Below are 16,624 nucleotides of genomic sequence, written 5' to 3' on the forward strand. Positions count from 1 at the left end.
AAAAATAAACCAATAAATGAGTGAATGAATAAACAAGAAAATAAACAAATAATAAGGGATAGCAGTGGATAGAGCATGGACCCTAAAATAGGAATCTCAGTTCAAGTCCAGTGTCAGACATATAACACTTCCTAGCTGTGTGACTCTGGACAAGTCAACTGCCTCACAAAAATAAATGCATAAATGAATAAGGTCCCGGCTTCCTATAGAAGGAAGCCTTTCCCAATCCCTCCTAGTGCCAGTATCTTCTCCCCATTGATCATCTCCAGTCTGTTCTGTATATGTTTTGTTTGTACATAATTGTTTTCATGTTTTCTCCTCATTTGAATGTGAGCCCCTTGAGAGTAAGAATTGCCTTTTGCCTTTCTTTATATCCTAGCACTTAGCACAGTTTTGGGCACAGAGCACACACTCAAAAACTCTTATTGAGTGACTGTATATGTTATCCCCATCTTTCATTCTTTATTTTTTGCCTTAGTTTATATTCTAAGGCAACTATCCTAAGACTCACATTAACTAGTTGGTCACCAAGAACAAAGCTATTTTATCTCCCCTTTTTACTTACCCCATTTTTAGGGGTATTGGAAATTAGAAAGGTGTGTTTTCAAGTTCTATATCTCATAAACCACTAATAGTGTGCTTCCCATGATGATTCTCAGTTTATCTCAATTATTCAGTGAGACTCAATTAGCTTTTAGAAAGGAACAGTTACTAAGATGCTATATAGTAAGAACAGTTGGCCAAAAAATGAATTTTCTCCAAAAGTCTGTGGTCCCCTCTCACAAGCACATACAGAATCTTAGGGAAAACTGAGCTCAAGTTTATAGCATCAGTGGCAAAGGCAGTAGCTCAACATTCAGGAGCCCCTTTCCTATATTCCTCAAGGTGTTCCCCTTAGTGATAGTTGAGTGATGAATTAATTATGTATTCTCCTTTGATAAATGTGTTAAGGAATAGCCTCTTATCATTTGTTTTAGGAACTGTGAAGGTGAATTTAATTTATCCAATCAACCCCACTTTTACACTAAAATAAAAGCTAATTTAGTCAGGAGAGGAAGTAGCAGTTTGGAAGAATAGAAAAGGTCTCATGTTGAAAGTAGCATTTGAGCTAAGCTTTGAAGAAAAACCCTAAAAATACAAAGAATTTTTGTTGTGGACGTTAAGATCCTCTTTCTTTGCGGGTAGAAAACAGATAGAACCTTGATATTGGACAGAGTTGGGTCTTCCTACATACCTTAGGCCTCCTTTCCCTACTCCTTTACCAAGCCTCAGGATATTTCAATAGAGTCCTATTACTTTAATAGAGTACCATTTTGCTACTTCTCTTTTATTGGCTTCCAAGATGCAAAAATACTTCCTTCCACCTCAGCTGACTTCCTCTTTTTCTCAAGTCTAGAGGGGGTTTTTTGGTTCCTTAGATCTTTGTTCACTTGTCTTTTCCATCTTTGTTACATTTATTATGTATTATAATTTCTTATAACTATACAAATACTATACATACATATAATATGCATAAAACCTATATGTTGTACACATACATATAACATATAAAAATACATAGAACATAACATATATTAAATATAATAAAGACAAAATTCTACAAATTTACAAAGTTACCTGTAACTGTAACTCCAAATGGTGGATTTGGAATTCTACAAATTCACAAAATTACTTGTGACAAAACAAATCAGAACTCCAAATAGTGGATTTGAAATGCTACAAATTTATAATGTTACTTGTCACTTTAATACAAAACATCAGAATTACACATTGTTGATGTGAAATGCTACAGTTTACAAAGTTACTTGAGAATTTTTTTTAAAGTTACAAAATTATAAGGCACTCAAAAATGCTTATTCCTCACTCACCTCCATTTTGGGTAGAATCTCTTGCTCTAAGAGTTATATAAAATGGACTAGCACAAATTGGTCATAATCTACAACACTAGAAGTGGTATTGATATTGACATGATCACAATTCCATTGACATGTTAATGTGATTTGTATCTCATAGGAGTGAGATCTGGGAGATCTCAGTCACAGATTGTTTAGTTCAATCAGCAACATGCAGTGTAAAGAATACAAACTGAGTCATAGGACCCAAGTATGAATACCAACTCCACCACCAACCTCCCATGTGACTTTGAGCAAGTCATTTAATCTCTCTCCACTTCAGTTTCTTCATCTCTAAAACCAGAGAGTTGGTTCCCTCTTGTACTGGTTTCAGGGGTTTACAACCTGATCTGTGACTCTGGGAACCTGTCTTGTTTAAAATAAAACAAGCATATACATATATATATATATATATATATATATATATATATATATATATATATAACTATATAATATAATTATCTTCTTTGAACCCAATGAAGTTTTATGTATTAAATATTTAAAAGGAAGTATGACTTATCAGCGCCAAGAGATCTAAGCACAGCAAATGAGTTTGACTAAATGATGAAACTAGAGATAGAAGGATGATCTCAAGATTCTTCATACTCCAACAGTTTCTTTTCACATGATCCAAATTGATCGACTGGTAAGAGTTCGATTGATAATGGCATCTTGAGGCTGAATGTGTTTATATTTAGCTCACAGAGCTTGTAATGAGACTATACATGGATTGCATTAATCTATTTACGGATTACAGATGCATACCTATGATGTTTCGAGCAGTACTGAGCTTATCTTAGAAGATAGTAGATATTTATGTTTACTTGAATAATAATTAGCTAAGAGTCAAATAAGCAATTAAGCAACAGAGATTGTTTGAGAGATAGAGAGATGATGATGTTATATAGTCTATCTACTGGAGAAAAGAAAGTCAGACCAGAAGAGATAGATAAGAGAGAGTCGAAGATAAGATAGAGCAATGAGAAAGAGATAGAATTGATATGAAAAGGCTCATTAATGAGGAGCTGACCAGAGGAAGAAATGCAGAGGTAAGTTATTCTGATATCTAAGATTAGCAGATTCTTTGAGAATAGAGATCTGAAAAGAGATAAAATTCATACGTAGTTGTGACAGCAAGAGAGATATATATAATGGAATATGAAGAGAAAGAGAGAATATAGATAAAAATATATGAATATATAAGAATGAGAGAGATAGAGAATGTAATAAATATAAAGAGAGAGCAGAAGGAGATAGAAGAAGAAGAGAGAGAGAAGGAGCAGAGCAGGAGGAGAGAGCAGAGAGGGGTGAGAAGAGAGAGAGCAGAGAGAGAGAGGGAGAGGATGAGGAGTGAGAGAGAGAGAATGAGATATAAGAAGAAGAGAGAGAGAGAGAGAGAGAGAGAGAGAGAGGAGAGAGAGTAGAGAGAGAATATAGAGAAAGGAGAAAAGTGAGTAGAGGAGAGATGGAGTATGGAGAAAGTAGAGAGATAATAATATAGTATATAGAGAATATAGGATATATAGATGAAGAGAGAGAGTAGTATATATATGAAGAGAAGGAGAGAGATAATGAAAAAAGAGAGAGAGAGAATGAAGAGAAATGATTAATAGAGAGAGAAGATCAGTAATGTAGCAGAGTAGAAGACGAGAAATGGAGAATAGAGCATAGAAAGTAAAGAGAGATAAGAATGCAAAGAAGAGAGAAAAGAAAAAAAAGTATATATATATAAGAGATATAATATAAAAAATAGTATATTTATATAAATGAATAAAATAAGAGAATGAGATAATAAGAGAATAATGAAGAAGAGTTAGAGAAGAAATGAGAGAAAAAGAAGAGAAGAATAAAAGACAATATGCAAAATGAACACACATAATACAAACAAATATGCTAATAAAACACAAAAACACATACAAATATACTACAACAAAAAACAGCTAATTTAATTTAAATTAATGCACAAATTAATTATATATAATGTACAAAATAACGAAACAAATACGAAAAAAAAACATTAATAAAAATATACAAGACTATATTAAATAACATATAGATAATAAAAGAGTTAAATAAAAACAAAACATATATCTATTATATATATAGAGAATGAACAATGTCACACACAGAGATAACATGAATATACGATACAAATAGCCAAGTATAACAATGAATGACACAGAGAAATAATAGATTAGATGATATATTACAGATTTAAAAAAGAGACAATTAATAAATGAAAATAATAAAACACATGTTCATACGAGTAAACCATAAAATATAAAAAAAATCAATATTATAATAATAAATATGGAATATAGTTATAATTATATAATATATTATTATATATAATATATATATATATATTATATATAATGTATATATTATATATATATGATATATATTTATAATATAATAAATATATATATGAGAAAATAAAAATATATGATATATATATATAATATAAATAATGAATATGAAGTATAAATGATGTAGTGAGAGGGATGAGTGAGTAAATGCAAGAGGAGATGAGTAGGAATTGATAGAAGATGTATGAAGAGAGGATGGAAGAGAGAGAGTGAAGTGGGAGGAGAGGAGAGAGGAGAGCAGAGTAGTTAGAGAGAGAGTAGATGAGTGAAGAGAGAAAGAGAGAGAGAAGAGAGAGGTAGAGAGAGAGAGAGAGAGAGAGGAGAAGAGAGAAGAGAGAGAGAGAGAGAGAGAGAAGAGAGAGAGAGAGGAAAGAGAGAGAGTAGAGAGAGAGAAATATATAAATATAGAGAGAGAGGGAGGGAGGGAGCGGCTCCTCCTGACTGCGTTCTAGGCTCACTAGTGAGTGTTGGTTGTGGTTGTTGAGTCAATTCAGTTCTGACTGACTCTTCATGACCCAATTTGGGGTTTTCTAGGCAAAAATACTCTCCTGGCTGGTTTGTCACTTCTTCTCCAGTTCATTTGATAAATGAGGAAACTGAGGCAAATAAGATTAAGTGACTTGTCCAGAGTCACACAGCTAGTAAGTGTCTGAGGTCAGATTTGAACTTAGGGAGATGGGGCTTCCTGACTCCAGTCTGGTACTCTGTGCATTATGGAGCTACCTAGCTGCCTAGTGAGTGATGGGGTTACCTATAAAAGCTTATTTCTGTCCTATATTCTGAGGTGTAGGCTGGAAAGCAGGGTGGGGAGACTTTGGGAAGTATGGTGATGAACTAGTTGCTGGGGAAAAAGTGGGGGGGGAAATCTGGTAAAAGTTAGGAATAGCATCATAATTTTTGGTGCCATGGAGATGGTCAAAAAATAGATTAGTGAAGTAAAATAGTAAAGATCCGGTTTGAATCTCATTCCAAATACTAACTTTGTGGTCCTGGGTAAAGCCCAGTTTCTTCATCTATAAAAGAAGGAATTGGATTTGACTTTAAAATTGCTTCCAACTTAAATCTCTGATCTCATGACGGAATGATCTGCAGAAAAGGTAACAGGAAGATGAAACAACAGAGTGGGCTCCTTATAGCAAATAAATAAGCAATTAAGTAAAACCAAAAGTACTTCTGAAGTACTTTTTCTTTGCTTGAGACGCTTAAGAAGAAAGACAAAGGAAACTTACTGAGTTAACTTGCTCTCCTAACTGTATGAGATCAGTTCTTAATGCTGGCAACTCTCCATCCCTGCTAGGGAATTCTGCTAGGGTTACTAAGGTCTCCTGGAACACTTAAAAGGAAGCAAGCTCACTTTGAGTATTTGAGTAGACCAAGAAGGACCGGAAAATCCGAATGTTATATATTCTTTAGCCCCAGGAAAAAGTAGCTTTTATGAAAACTCAACCAAAGAGAAATCCTCAAGCTGTAGAGGACTGAGATAAATATCTTGCCAGCCAACTTGTTTTGCAGCCCTTAGGCAAACATGTCATGTCTTGCTTTAGAAATTCCTTTGTTTGAAGCTTCAGAGGGGAAAGGGGAAAAAATGACATGCTTCTATTCTTATGGAATATGGAAATGCTCCATATTCTTATTCTTCTCTCCTCCTTTACAATTCCAAGAAAATCTTCCCTTTATTTGAGTGCTTTGCTTTTCAATGATTATCATTTTAAAATTAAAGCTTTTCATTTTCAAAACATATGCATAGATAATTTTCAACATTCATTCTTGCAAAACTTTGTGTTCCAATTTTTTTCTCCTCTCTCCCCCGCCAGACAGCAAGTAATCCAATATGTGTTAAACATGTGCAATTCTTCTATACATATTTTCACATTAATGATTTTCATTATAAAGCAAATATTGACATGATCAGTCTCTGACTGATATGTCAACTCATATGGAATTGACAATGTAAATGAGGGCAGTACTGTGGTCTCCAAACAACCCAGATCTGGTCTATTTTCACTGATTCCCCTAAATAGGAGTGTTGTCTGGAGAAAAGGAAGTCTAGAAGGGAGCAGGCTGCCTTTATTTCATTAGCTTTTGCTTTTCAGACACATAAATACATTATATCTTTCCCACCAATTTGTCCAAAGTCTGGGGACTGCTGATATATCCCATCAGCAGGTGACCTGCTAGAGAGAGACCTCCCATTCTATCTGCATTTGGTTGGAGCAGTGGAAAGGGTGTTGGCTATGGGAGTCAGTCAATTGATAGATCAATGATCAATGGACACGCATTTATTAAGCACTTGATATGCTTCAGGCATTGTACTAAACCCTGGGAAGATAAAGAAAGTTAAAAATATGGCTTCTGCTCTCAAGTAGTTTACATTCCAATGGGCTTTGATTTGAATTCTGGTTTTGTCACTTATCACTTGCTTCATCTTAAGAAAACTGCTTCAACAATGTGGGTCTCAGTTTTTTCTAAAAGAAAATGAGAATATTGACCTAAATGACCACTGAGTGCTTTCCAGAATCTATGACCATATTATGCTATTTGTGGATTTTAAAAACATTTTAGTGATGCCTTTTGGTTTTTTATTAGAGTTTTTTTTATTTTCAAAACACATGCATAGATAATTTTCAACATTCACCCTTGCAGAACCTTGTGTTCCAAATTTTTTCCCTCTTTCCCCCTACCCCTTCCCCTAGATTGCAGGAAATCCAATATATGTTAAACATGTGCAATTCTTCTTTACATATTTCCACAATTATCATGCTGCACAAGAAAAATCAGATCAAAAAGAAAGAAAATGAGAAAGAAAACAAAATGCAAGCAAACAACAACAAAAAAGAGTGAAAATGCTATGTTGTGATCCACACTCAGTTCCCACAGTCCTCTCTCTGGGTGCAGATGGCTCTTTTTTATCACAAGACCATGGGAACTGGCCTGAAACATCAGTGATACCTTTTGTCGTATGTGCAATTACATGGTACAGTGAATAGAGCACTGGATTTATAATCAGGAATATTCATCTTTCTGAATTTAGATCTAGTCTTACAAGTTGTGTGACCCTGAGCAAGTAACTTAACCTGTTTGCCTCAGTTTCCTTATCTGTCAAATGAGCAGGAGAATGAAATATTAAACCACTCCAGTATCTTTGCCAAGAAAATACCAAATAAGGTCACAAAGAGACAGATGTGACTAAAATAACTCAACAACAACAAAATTTGTTTTTATAGCACAATCATTTCCAGATACATTCCCCAATCTTCCCTTATAGCAAATTAAAAAATAAACAAACAAATAAGCAATTAAGTAAAACCAGAATTACTTCTGAAGTTGTACACAACATTCCATATCCATAATCCTCCTTACCCCCACCTCCCAGCCAGTGAAAGGAGGTGGGGAAAATTCTTCATCACTTCTTAGGGCCAATTTTACACACACTTTAGAAAATGTGGAACAGAAAGAAAATCATCCTGTGACCTTTAAGAAAAAAAAATCTTCTTCATTGCTGTTAGTTCACCCCAGAATCCTGGAGAGGGGGAGAAAGAGTGAAAGAATTGGCTCCCTTACCATTGGAGTACTATTCCATCTCACACACATGCATGCCTGCATGCACACATCCACATTGAAACAGGCAAAATAGAAAGTACTATTTGTCTTATTGGATCAGAGAACTTGGAAGCTTGACTCAAGTAGAGAAGCCTTGTGCTGCCGCCAATTGGAATTACATAATATTGCCCCTGAGAATAATCCTTTAGAGTTGGAAAAAAAATCAACCTTTTTCTCCTGATGGAATGGCACCCTGGGAGATTGTCCTGATAAAGCAGTGTGGAAGATTAGTAGAAAGTGCTCTACTTAGGCACAGAATTCAGGTTTGAACCTTAGCTCTGGAACTATTTACCTGGGTGTTACTGGAAAAATCACATCCCTTCTTTAGGTCTTACTTCTTCATCTATAAAATGAGGGGATTTGCTTGGATGACCTCTAAGGTCACTTATAACTCTAGGATAATGAGATGACATTCCATATTTAAAGGATGGACTTCAATATACATATATGAGTTTGGGTCCTTTTTAGTTAGATAATACAAAATCCCTCCCCCAATTTCTCTTTAATCCTCAGTAAAAAAAAAAAAAAAGAAATCCCTATCTGCATTCTTACTTTTTAAATCTTTTGCTTCCTATTTTATTTTTATTTTTGTTTTTATTTATTTATCTTCTTTTTGCTTCTTATTAAGAAATACTATAATAATGTTTTGGTCATGTATACTTATTGTGTATCTAAGTTATATTTTAATATATTTAACATCTACTGGTCATCCTGCCATCTAGGGGAGGGGGTGGGGGGGGGGGTAAGAGGTGAAAAATTGGAACAAGAGGTTTGGCAATTGTTAATGCTGTAAAGTTACCCATGTATATATCCTGTAAATAAAAGGCTATTAAAAAAATAAATAAATAAGAAATACTATAAAACTTCAATAGTAATCTTTAAACTTCAAAAATATGCTTCATGATGCAGAGAATTAGATTATAAGAGTATTAAACAACTGCTGGAATGGTTCAAAGAGGAATTAGATCTTAGAGCTCATCTAAGTCAACCTCCTCATTGCATCGATAGGGAAACTGAGATCCAGAGAGACCCAGAAAGGACTTTTATTTTGATTCATCAAGCATTTATTAAGCTTCTACTAAATGCTACACATCTAAGTTTACAAAGACAAAATCCAAACACCCCCTGCCCTAGAAGAAATTACTTTCTCAGAAAAGGCAGAATTGGTTGCATTGACTGTGGATTTATCATTTCTAATGTTCTAAGAATAAAGCTAACCTGGTACCTAAGTTAGGATCAGAGTTGGGGGGGCATTCAACCTTACCCCAATTAATTAAATCACAGAAGACCCCACATACCTCCATTGAATCAAGCAGTCCAAAATAGACTTGAATCAGTTCTTAATCAATCTAAGAGCATTATATTACCTTGATGATTGGAAGAAGGCAGATGTTGCCAAATGGAAATTTGGCTAAATGTATAAGACACATTCCTGGGTCTATGTATAAAAATAGAAGTCACTTTAGGGGGGAGCCCAGTCAAGCAATGATCCAGTGGTGGATGAGTTCCACTTTGGAGGATTCCAGCCAAGCCAAGCCCCTGCCTCCTAGAATGGGTAGGAGGACTCTCTCTCTCTCTCTCTCTCTCTCTTTTTCTCTCTCTCTCTCTCTCTCTCTCTCTCTCTCTCTCTCTCTCTCTCTCTCTCTCTCTCTCTCTCTGTCTTTCTCGCCCTATGTCTCTGTCTCTCTGTCTCCCTGTCTCTCCCTCTGTCTGTCTGTCTTATTCTGTCTCTCTCTCTCTCTTTTTCTATCTCTCTCATTCTCCCTATCTCTGTCTTCTCTCTCCATGTATCTGTCTCTGTCTTACTCTGTCTTTTTGTGTCTGTGTGTCTCTATCTCTTTGTCTCTTTCTTTCTCTGGTACTCTATTTCTCTGTCTCTGTCACTGTTTCACTTTGTCTCTCTTTGTCTCTGTCTTTCTTTCCAAGTCTCTCTCTGTCTCTCTCCTCTGTGTGTGTGTCTTTGTCATTGTCTTTCTGTGTCTCTGTCTATGTCTGTGTCTGTCTATTTGTGTCTATCCCTGTCTCTGTTCTCTCTCTCCTATGTCTCTATCTGTCTTTCTATATCTCTATGTGTGTATCTCTCTATGTCTGTGTCTGTCTGTCTGTCTGTCTCTCTCCATCCCTGTGTCTGTTCTCTCTCCATGTGTCTTTGTCTGTCTTTCTATGTCTATCTGTCTTTCTCTATGTGTCTGTCTGTGTCTCCGTCTCTCTCTGTTTTTCTCTTTGTTTTTTTCCTGTCTGCCTCTGTGTCTGATTTTCTATCAGAGAGATTGGTCCAATAATAGACCACATATCCATTTGGAAGCAAATGAGCCACCAAGAACAAAAGCATTTATCCTTGCAACAGAAAAGAATGCTGACTATAGACTTAAGAAAGGACTCCCAGGACAGAAAATGTCAGTAATCATAAGGCGACTCTTAGCTCTGAGTTGATGCTCACTTCCCCCACAGACTCAGTGTATATTTGTGGGGTAGTCTGTGTTCTGACTTTTGGGGAAAATACTTTTTATTATAATTACTACTCTTAATGACTATTTTTTTTCTATTCCATTTTAACTTTTGTTAAAAGCTAATTAAGTTTGGCTAATTATCAGTGGAAGCACAATGATGGGAGATTTTGAGCAATAGTATTAGAAATCTGTTCCCTTGTGGTTTGCCTAGAACCCCAAGTCTGATAGATGTCAGCTGCTCTCTGGAAATTCAGCTCTTTAATATGAATTAGATTTGGAAAAGTAGCCCCAGATGGTGCTATCTCAAGAAAATGATAGTGATCACCTAATCCAGATCCTTTCTTTTATAAGGAAGGACACTGAGATCCAGAAAAGTAGAATGAAATAACCAAGATTCAAATTGTAGTAAATGACAGCCCTGTGATTTAAACCCCAACCTTCTGAATAAATATCAGGTACTTTGTGAACCCAACAAGAAAAAGAAACACAAGATGACCTTTTTCTTTTATATTTTTAGTTTTCCTTTAATATAACTTTCAAAAAAAATCTATCCAACATGGTGGGGAAGGATGAATAGCCAACAGAATTGCAAGATGTGGTGAATGTCAATCAAAAACTCTAAACCTAAAATGGAGACATGTAAAATTGGTCCAGAGGGCATATGTCTCCTTTTTTTTTCTTTTTCTTTTTTCAATTTCTTTGTCCATCTGGTTTAATTAGATATGATTGCTCATTGCTTTGTGTGTTTTAATTTGGCCCTTAAGGCCCAGATAAAAAATGTCAAGTTCTCAATTATGAAAATGTAAACCAATTATTCAAGAATTTGCTTTAGAGCTAGCTGCTACATTCTAGGGTCTTCCTTTGGGATTAAAATCTGAAGGGGAGGAGTTTGCTGGGCCAAATGGACATTTTCATTTAAACCAGAGGAATTCTTTGAGTGTTTGTCTTTGTGCTTTCCATGAAACAGGAACTCGATTATGACAAGGCTCATGAAGCTGCTGTAGATTAACAAGACTGCCTGAATTCCTGGTAAATAACAGCATTTAAAAATAGCACAATTCTTACATTTTCTCAAATCAAAGCATACCCCCAAAATATGTTATCAAATGTGACTGTAAATTAATGTAATTGATTTAGAAACGAGCCAGTTACTTGGTTCTTTTTAACAATGAGGTGTACCAAGACAATTCCAGTAGACTTGTGATGAAAAGTCCCTTCTGCATCCAAAGAGAGAGAACTATGGAGACTGAATATGGATCAAAGCTCAGTGTTTTTACCTTTTGTTATTGTTATTGTTTGTTTACTTCTTTTTTCTTTCTTATTTTTCCCCTTTTGATCAGATTTTTCTTATGTAGTATGATGAATACAGAAATATATTTGGAGAAAGTGCATCTGTTTAATCTATAGCAGATTGCTTGCTGTCTTGGGGAGGGGGAAAAAGGAAGAGAGGGAGAAAAATTTGGAACCAAGGTTTTGTAAAGGTGAATGTTGAAAACTATTTTTTGCATGTATTTGGAAAAATAAAATACTATTTTAAAAAAGAAAAAGAAATGAACCAGCCACTGACTGTAATTGTGACTATCTTTTAATCACCACACTCTTCAGCTTCCTATTCTACAAAAGGAGAGTATTGGATAAAGTGACCTCTGAGATCCCTATACTTCCAAATAAGTGTGATCCCTTTCAAAGAACTGTCTTGTGGTGGAAGGATTAGGTTCTCTTCTTTGTCAAGAAAGGAAGAACCTGGAACAATGGGTAGAAGTTAGAGAGAGCAAGATTCACACTTAATGTAAGGGAAAACTTTCCAATACTCAAAGTAGAATGAATCACTTCAGCAAGATGTGAACTCTCTTTCATTGAGATCATGGGATCTTAGAACCAGAGAATTAAAGTTGGAAGGAATCTTAAAGTCTTCTAATCTAGTTCCTTCATTTCACAAATTAAAAAACTGAGGCACAGATGGATTACATGATGTGTCCAGGGTCATCCAAGGAATAACTGGCAGAAAAAAAGATTCAAATCCAAGTCCCCTAAATCCATGCTTGCATGCTTCCTCCTTAAAGGTGTTCAAGAACAGATTGATCATTTATAGGAGAGACTACTGTGGATGGATTCCCCCATGTACATTGGACTAGATGCTTTCTGAAATCCCTTCCAACTATAAGGTACTATGGAAAAGTCCCTGCCCTCCAACTTATGTCCTCATTGGTCTCCATTCTTCTAAGAGCTAAAAGATAACATAATTAAAATTAAGACATAAACAGCTTCTGATGACAAATTTGCCCTTTAGAAAACATTTGCATTAAAACAGAAGGCAAGAGCAGTAGCTAGAAGATCCAAGGTCAAATCTTACTTCTGATAACCATCAGTATAACCTTCAACAAATCATTTTACCTCCCTGGGCCTCAGTTTCCTCATATGTAAAATAAATGGGTTAAACTTACTGATTTCTAGGTCATTCTCAGCTGTAGGTCTGTAATCCTATGATCTCTTTCAATGTTTTGAGACGATAAGATGGAAGGTGGGAATTTTGGTAACCAGCTGGACCAAAGGAGAGTTAATTGGTGGTTTGGGGAAGAGGATATCAATATTATCTTCAAGCATTTTTTTTCCCTTTTTTAAAAATTGAATTAAATTAAATTAATTTTTATCATTTTGAATGTTGAACTGTTTCCCTCCCTCCATAACCCACACTAGAAAAGGCTACCATCACACACTCACATATGCACACACACTTTTATTATGCATACTTCTATTTATTAGTTCTGTTTATTAGTTGAAGAGTGGAATGATTAAAATTTAGTTACGTGAATAGCATCTTCCTACATGGGTGGTTTGTAGGTGATTTGTATTTATAATACTCAGATTCAGTTTTGTCATTAACAGTTATTCTTCAAACAATATTCCTGTTGGCTATATTTCAAAGTCGTTCATTAGGAAGAGAGACTGAACTTGTTATGCCTGCCTCCAACAGACAGAATTAGGATCAATGAATGAAAGTTGCAGAGGTAGATTATGAAGTGATATCAGGAAAAAACTTTGTAATCATTCAGTTGGCTGAACAATAAAATCATCTGCTTGGGAGAAAGTAGTTTCCCTCTCTCCATTAATCTAAATGGTCACTTCTTGTACTTGTAAAGAGAAAGTGGGTTGTACTAGATAGATGGCCTTGGTATTACGTTCCAACTCAGATCCTGGGATTCTCTGAAACATTTCCCCTCGGGAAGTAACCCTGGTGCCAGTGTCCAGAGAACTCTTGTGCCCTTCTTCTGGAATTAACCACAGACCCTTTGGCACTTTCCTTTGAATATCCCCCTTTGAATGGCAAAGCTTTGCCCTTCAGGATTTCAATTTTTGGAAACAATCAGAAGTAAGTGAGAGCTAATTCTGATGTTGAGGTATGTTATCAAGATAGATAATACTCTCTATATGTGTGTATATATGAGAGAGGGACAGAGACAGAGACAAAGATATTGAGAGAACGAGAGAGGCAGATATGTTGACAGAAACATAGATGGGCATCAATATCAAATACACTAAGGTTGTGTTTTGGTTCATAATTACAGGCCAGAAGTATACCTCAATTCTTTAAGGCTATGTCAGAGCAGCAAAAGCTGTGGAAGATCCTACAAGTTTGAAAAGATTTCAAGCATAGAACAAGGAACAGACTATTGTGTTGGAAGACTGTTGTAGGTAAATTCAGAGGGGATGACAACCAAGGTGACTGCAGAGTAAATAATACCTTAACTAGGGCATCTCTCAAATAGAATCTACTTTTTATTTCTTTGTTTGTTTTTTAAGACTGGCTTTCCAGACTGTGCTTATGTTGGAAGTGTAAACTAAACCGGGCACAGAGGGACATGAAAGTTCTGATCTGCTCCATTTCTGACTTGGGTCAGTTCACCCTTTCTTTAGGCCATCTGGTAGCCTTACCCCCACTCCTGGGGGCTCCTCATATTGATGCATTACAGCTTAGAATTGTAGAGCTTACGACAGCCTCCTTGCTGGCAGGTGTGACAGGTGTATATTACCATGCTGAGTCTTGTCTACTATTTTTCCATTCATGTATTGCCTGCTTCCATTTGAATGTAAATTCCTCAAAGACAGGGGCAGTCTTTTGTTCCTTCCTCCCTTCCTCTCTCCCTCTTTCCTCATCCCACCTCTTCTCTATCTCTCTCTGTCTCTGTCTCTTTCTTTGTCTCTGTCTGTCTGTATGTGTGTGTGTGTGTGTTTCCTTCTTCTCAAAAGCTTCAGCAACTAACACAATGGCTGATGCCTAGTGGGTGCCTAATAAATAGAGGAGCTGTGATGACTCCCACAGAGACAGAACCATAGGCCCTTGTAGTATTGAAGTACTGAAGAGAAAATAATGAGACTGATTCTCTTGTGTGACACAATGCCTGTTGACGTGAATGAATGTTTGTATGTTTCTTTAAAAAAATTAGTTGCACTGCTTTAGAATTATAACTCAGTGTATAAGAGTTAGACTTTGCTGCCTTTGAGAGGCTTTGTGGTTCAGTGAATTGAGTCAAAAGATTTGAGTGCAAATTTAGGGTCTTCCACTTATTCTTTGAAGTTGCTTAAATAGCAAGCATAACTTCCCCTTTCCCCTTTTTCTTTCCTTTCCTTTCTATTTCTCTCCTCTCCTTTGCTTTCCCTTTCTTTTCTTTTGTTGGATAGTTTTTCTAGGAATCAAAATCAAGTTCACTAACATCTGGTTAGAAAAAAATCAGTTCCATGTTTGTCCATTTCCAGGGTACTAGCATCTCACCAAAGTCAGGAGAGGGTTGAGGGTTCAAATCTTGCAATAGACCCCAGTTATGCAACTTTGAGCAAACCAGTTTATATCTTGGAGCTAGTATCCAATTTGCAAAGTAGAGGGGCCAATGGCCGCCCTTAAGCACGAACTAATTAGGGTTATTGTAAAGAGCAAATTTCAAAATACTATCAGCCATTATTATGGGAGCTCTTCAAAACCGTTATTGGATCAGCAACAACATAGAAAGGCAAAAGTATAGATCTGAAGGTGAAAGGAATCTCAGGACCATTAAATCCAACCCCTTCATTCTATTGATGAGGAAACTGAGACTGAGGGAGTGTATGTGATCTGTCCAAAGTCACACAGACTTAAGCATAAGACTACAAGTTCCTTTGAAATCCAAATTAAGAATCAAGACCAGATAAGAAGCTCCCAGAGGTCATTCAGGGCTTCTATTATTAGCCCCTCACTTGGCTAACTCACAAGAATGCTGTGAACAAAGCATTTTGTAATCTTTCAAGTGCTCTACTGAAACCCAAGATGAGAAAATACCAAACATTACTGGCATTTTCTCATCTTGGATTTAGTCCTGCGGTTGCCATCTTCCTATCATTCCAAATCTGACAATGATTCTACTCAATAGAGAAAAATGGAACAAAATAGGAGTTGAGAGAACATTGAACTCAATGTTCTCTCAACCATCTGATATCGTTGTCCCTTTCTCTCCAAACAAAATAGAAGTGATCCTATCTTTTCTTTGATTCTCCCTATTTCCAGTTTGGCTTCTTGTGGTGGTGATGTTCAGTTGTGTCCACCTTTTTGTATCCCCATTTGGGGTTTTCTTGGCAAAGATATTGGAATGGTTTGCTGCTTCCTTCTCTAGGTCATTTGACATAGGAGGAAACCGAGGCAAACAGGATTAAGTGTCTTGCCCAGGATCACACAGCTAGTATCTGAAGTTGCATTTGAATTCAGGTCTTTCTGACTCCAGGCCCAATGCTCTATTCACTGCCGCATTTAGCTCCCTCTTATTGTAATTAGTTTTATTATAAGCTTTGGTTCAACTTTATTATAAGCTTGGTTTATTATAAGCTGGGTATCAGCCTTCCTTACACTATACTTAAGTGTTCTTGCATTCTTTTGTATTTGTCTCCATTTACCAAATCTCTCTTCCATCCTTAAATTTCCTTTTAAAATCTCCCTGTGTCACTGAGCTCTCCATATATCCACATTGGTCTTTTGAGATGATTCTTCCTCCCCCTCCTTACTCTGTCAGAATCATTTATGTTTATGTTGCCAAGATTTTATTCTTACAAGTCTCCCACCCCTACTGAGCTAACCACCTTTTTGAAATCTCAGGCAGTGACATTCTACCTCTAATCTATGTTCATGTATACTGTATACATTAAATAATCTCAAACTGGAAAGAATCTTGGAGGCTGGCTAGCTCAAGTAGAATCTGAATAAGAATCTTCTCTGTTTTATTATTTTCATGAATATCTGCCCATGTCTGGGGGTTATTTCATAGAGAAAAATCTCCCTCTCCAATTCAAC

Source organism: Sarcophilus harrisii, chromosome 5, assembly GCF_902635505.1.
Source record: "Sarcophilus harrisii chromosome 5, mSarHar1.11, whole genome shotgun sequence".
Classification (NCBI taxonomy): domain Eukaryota; kingdom Metazoa; phylum Chordata; class Mammalia; order Dasyuromorphia; family Dasyuridae; genus Sarcophilus; species Sarcophilus harrisii.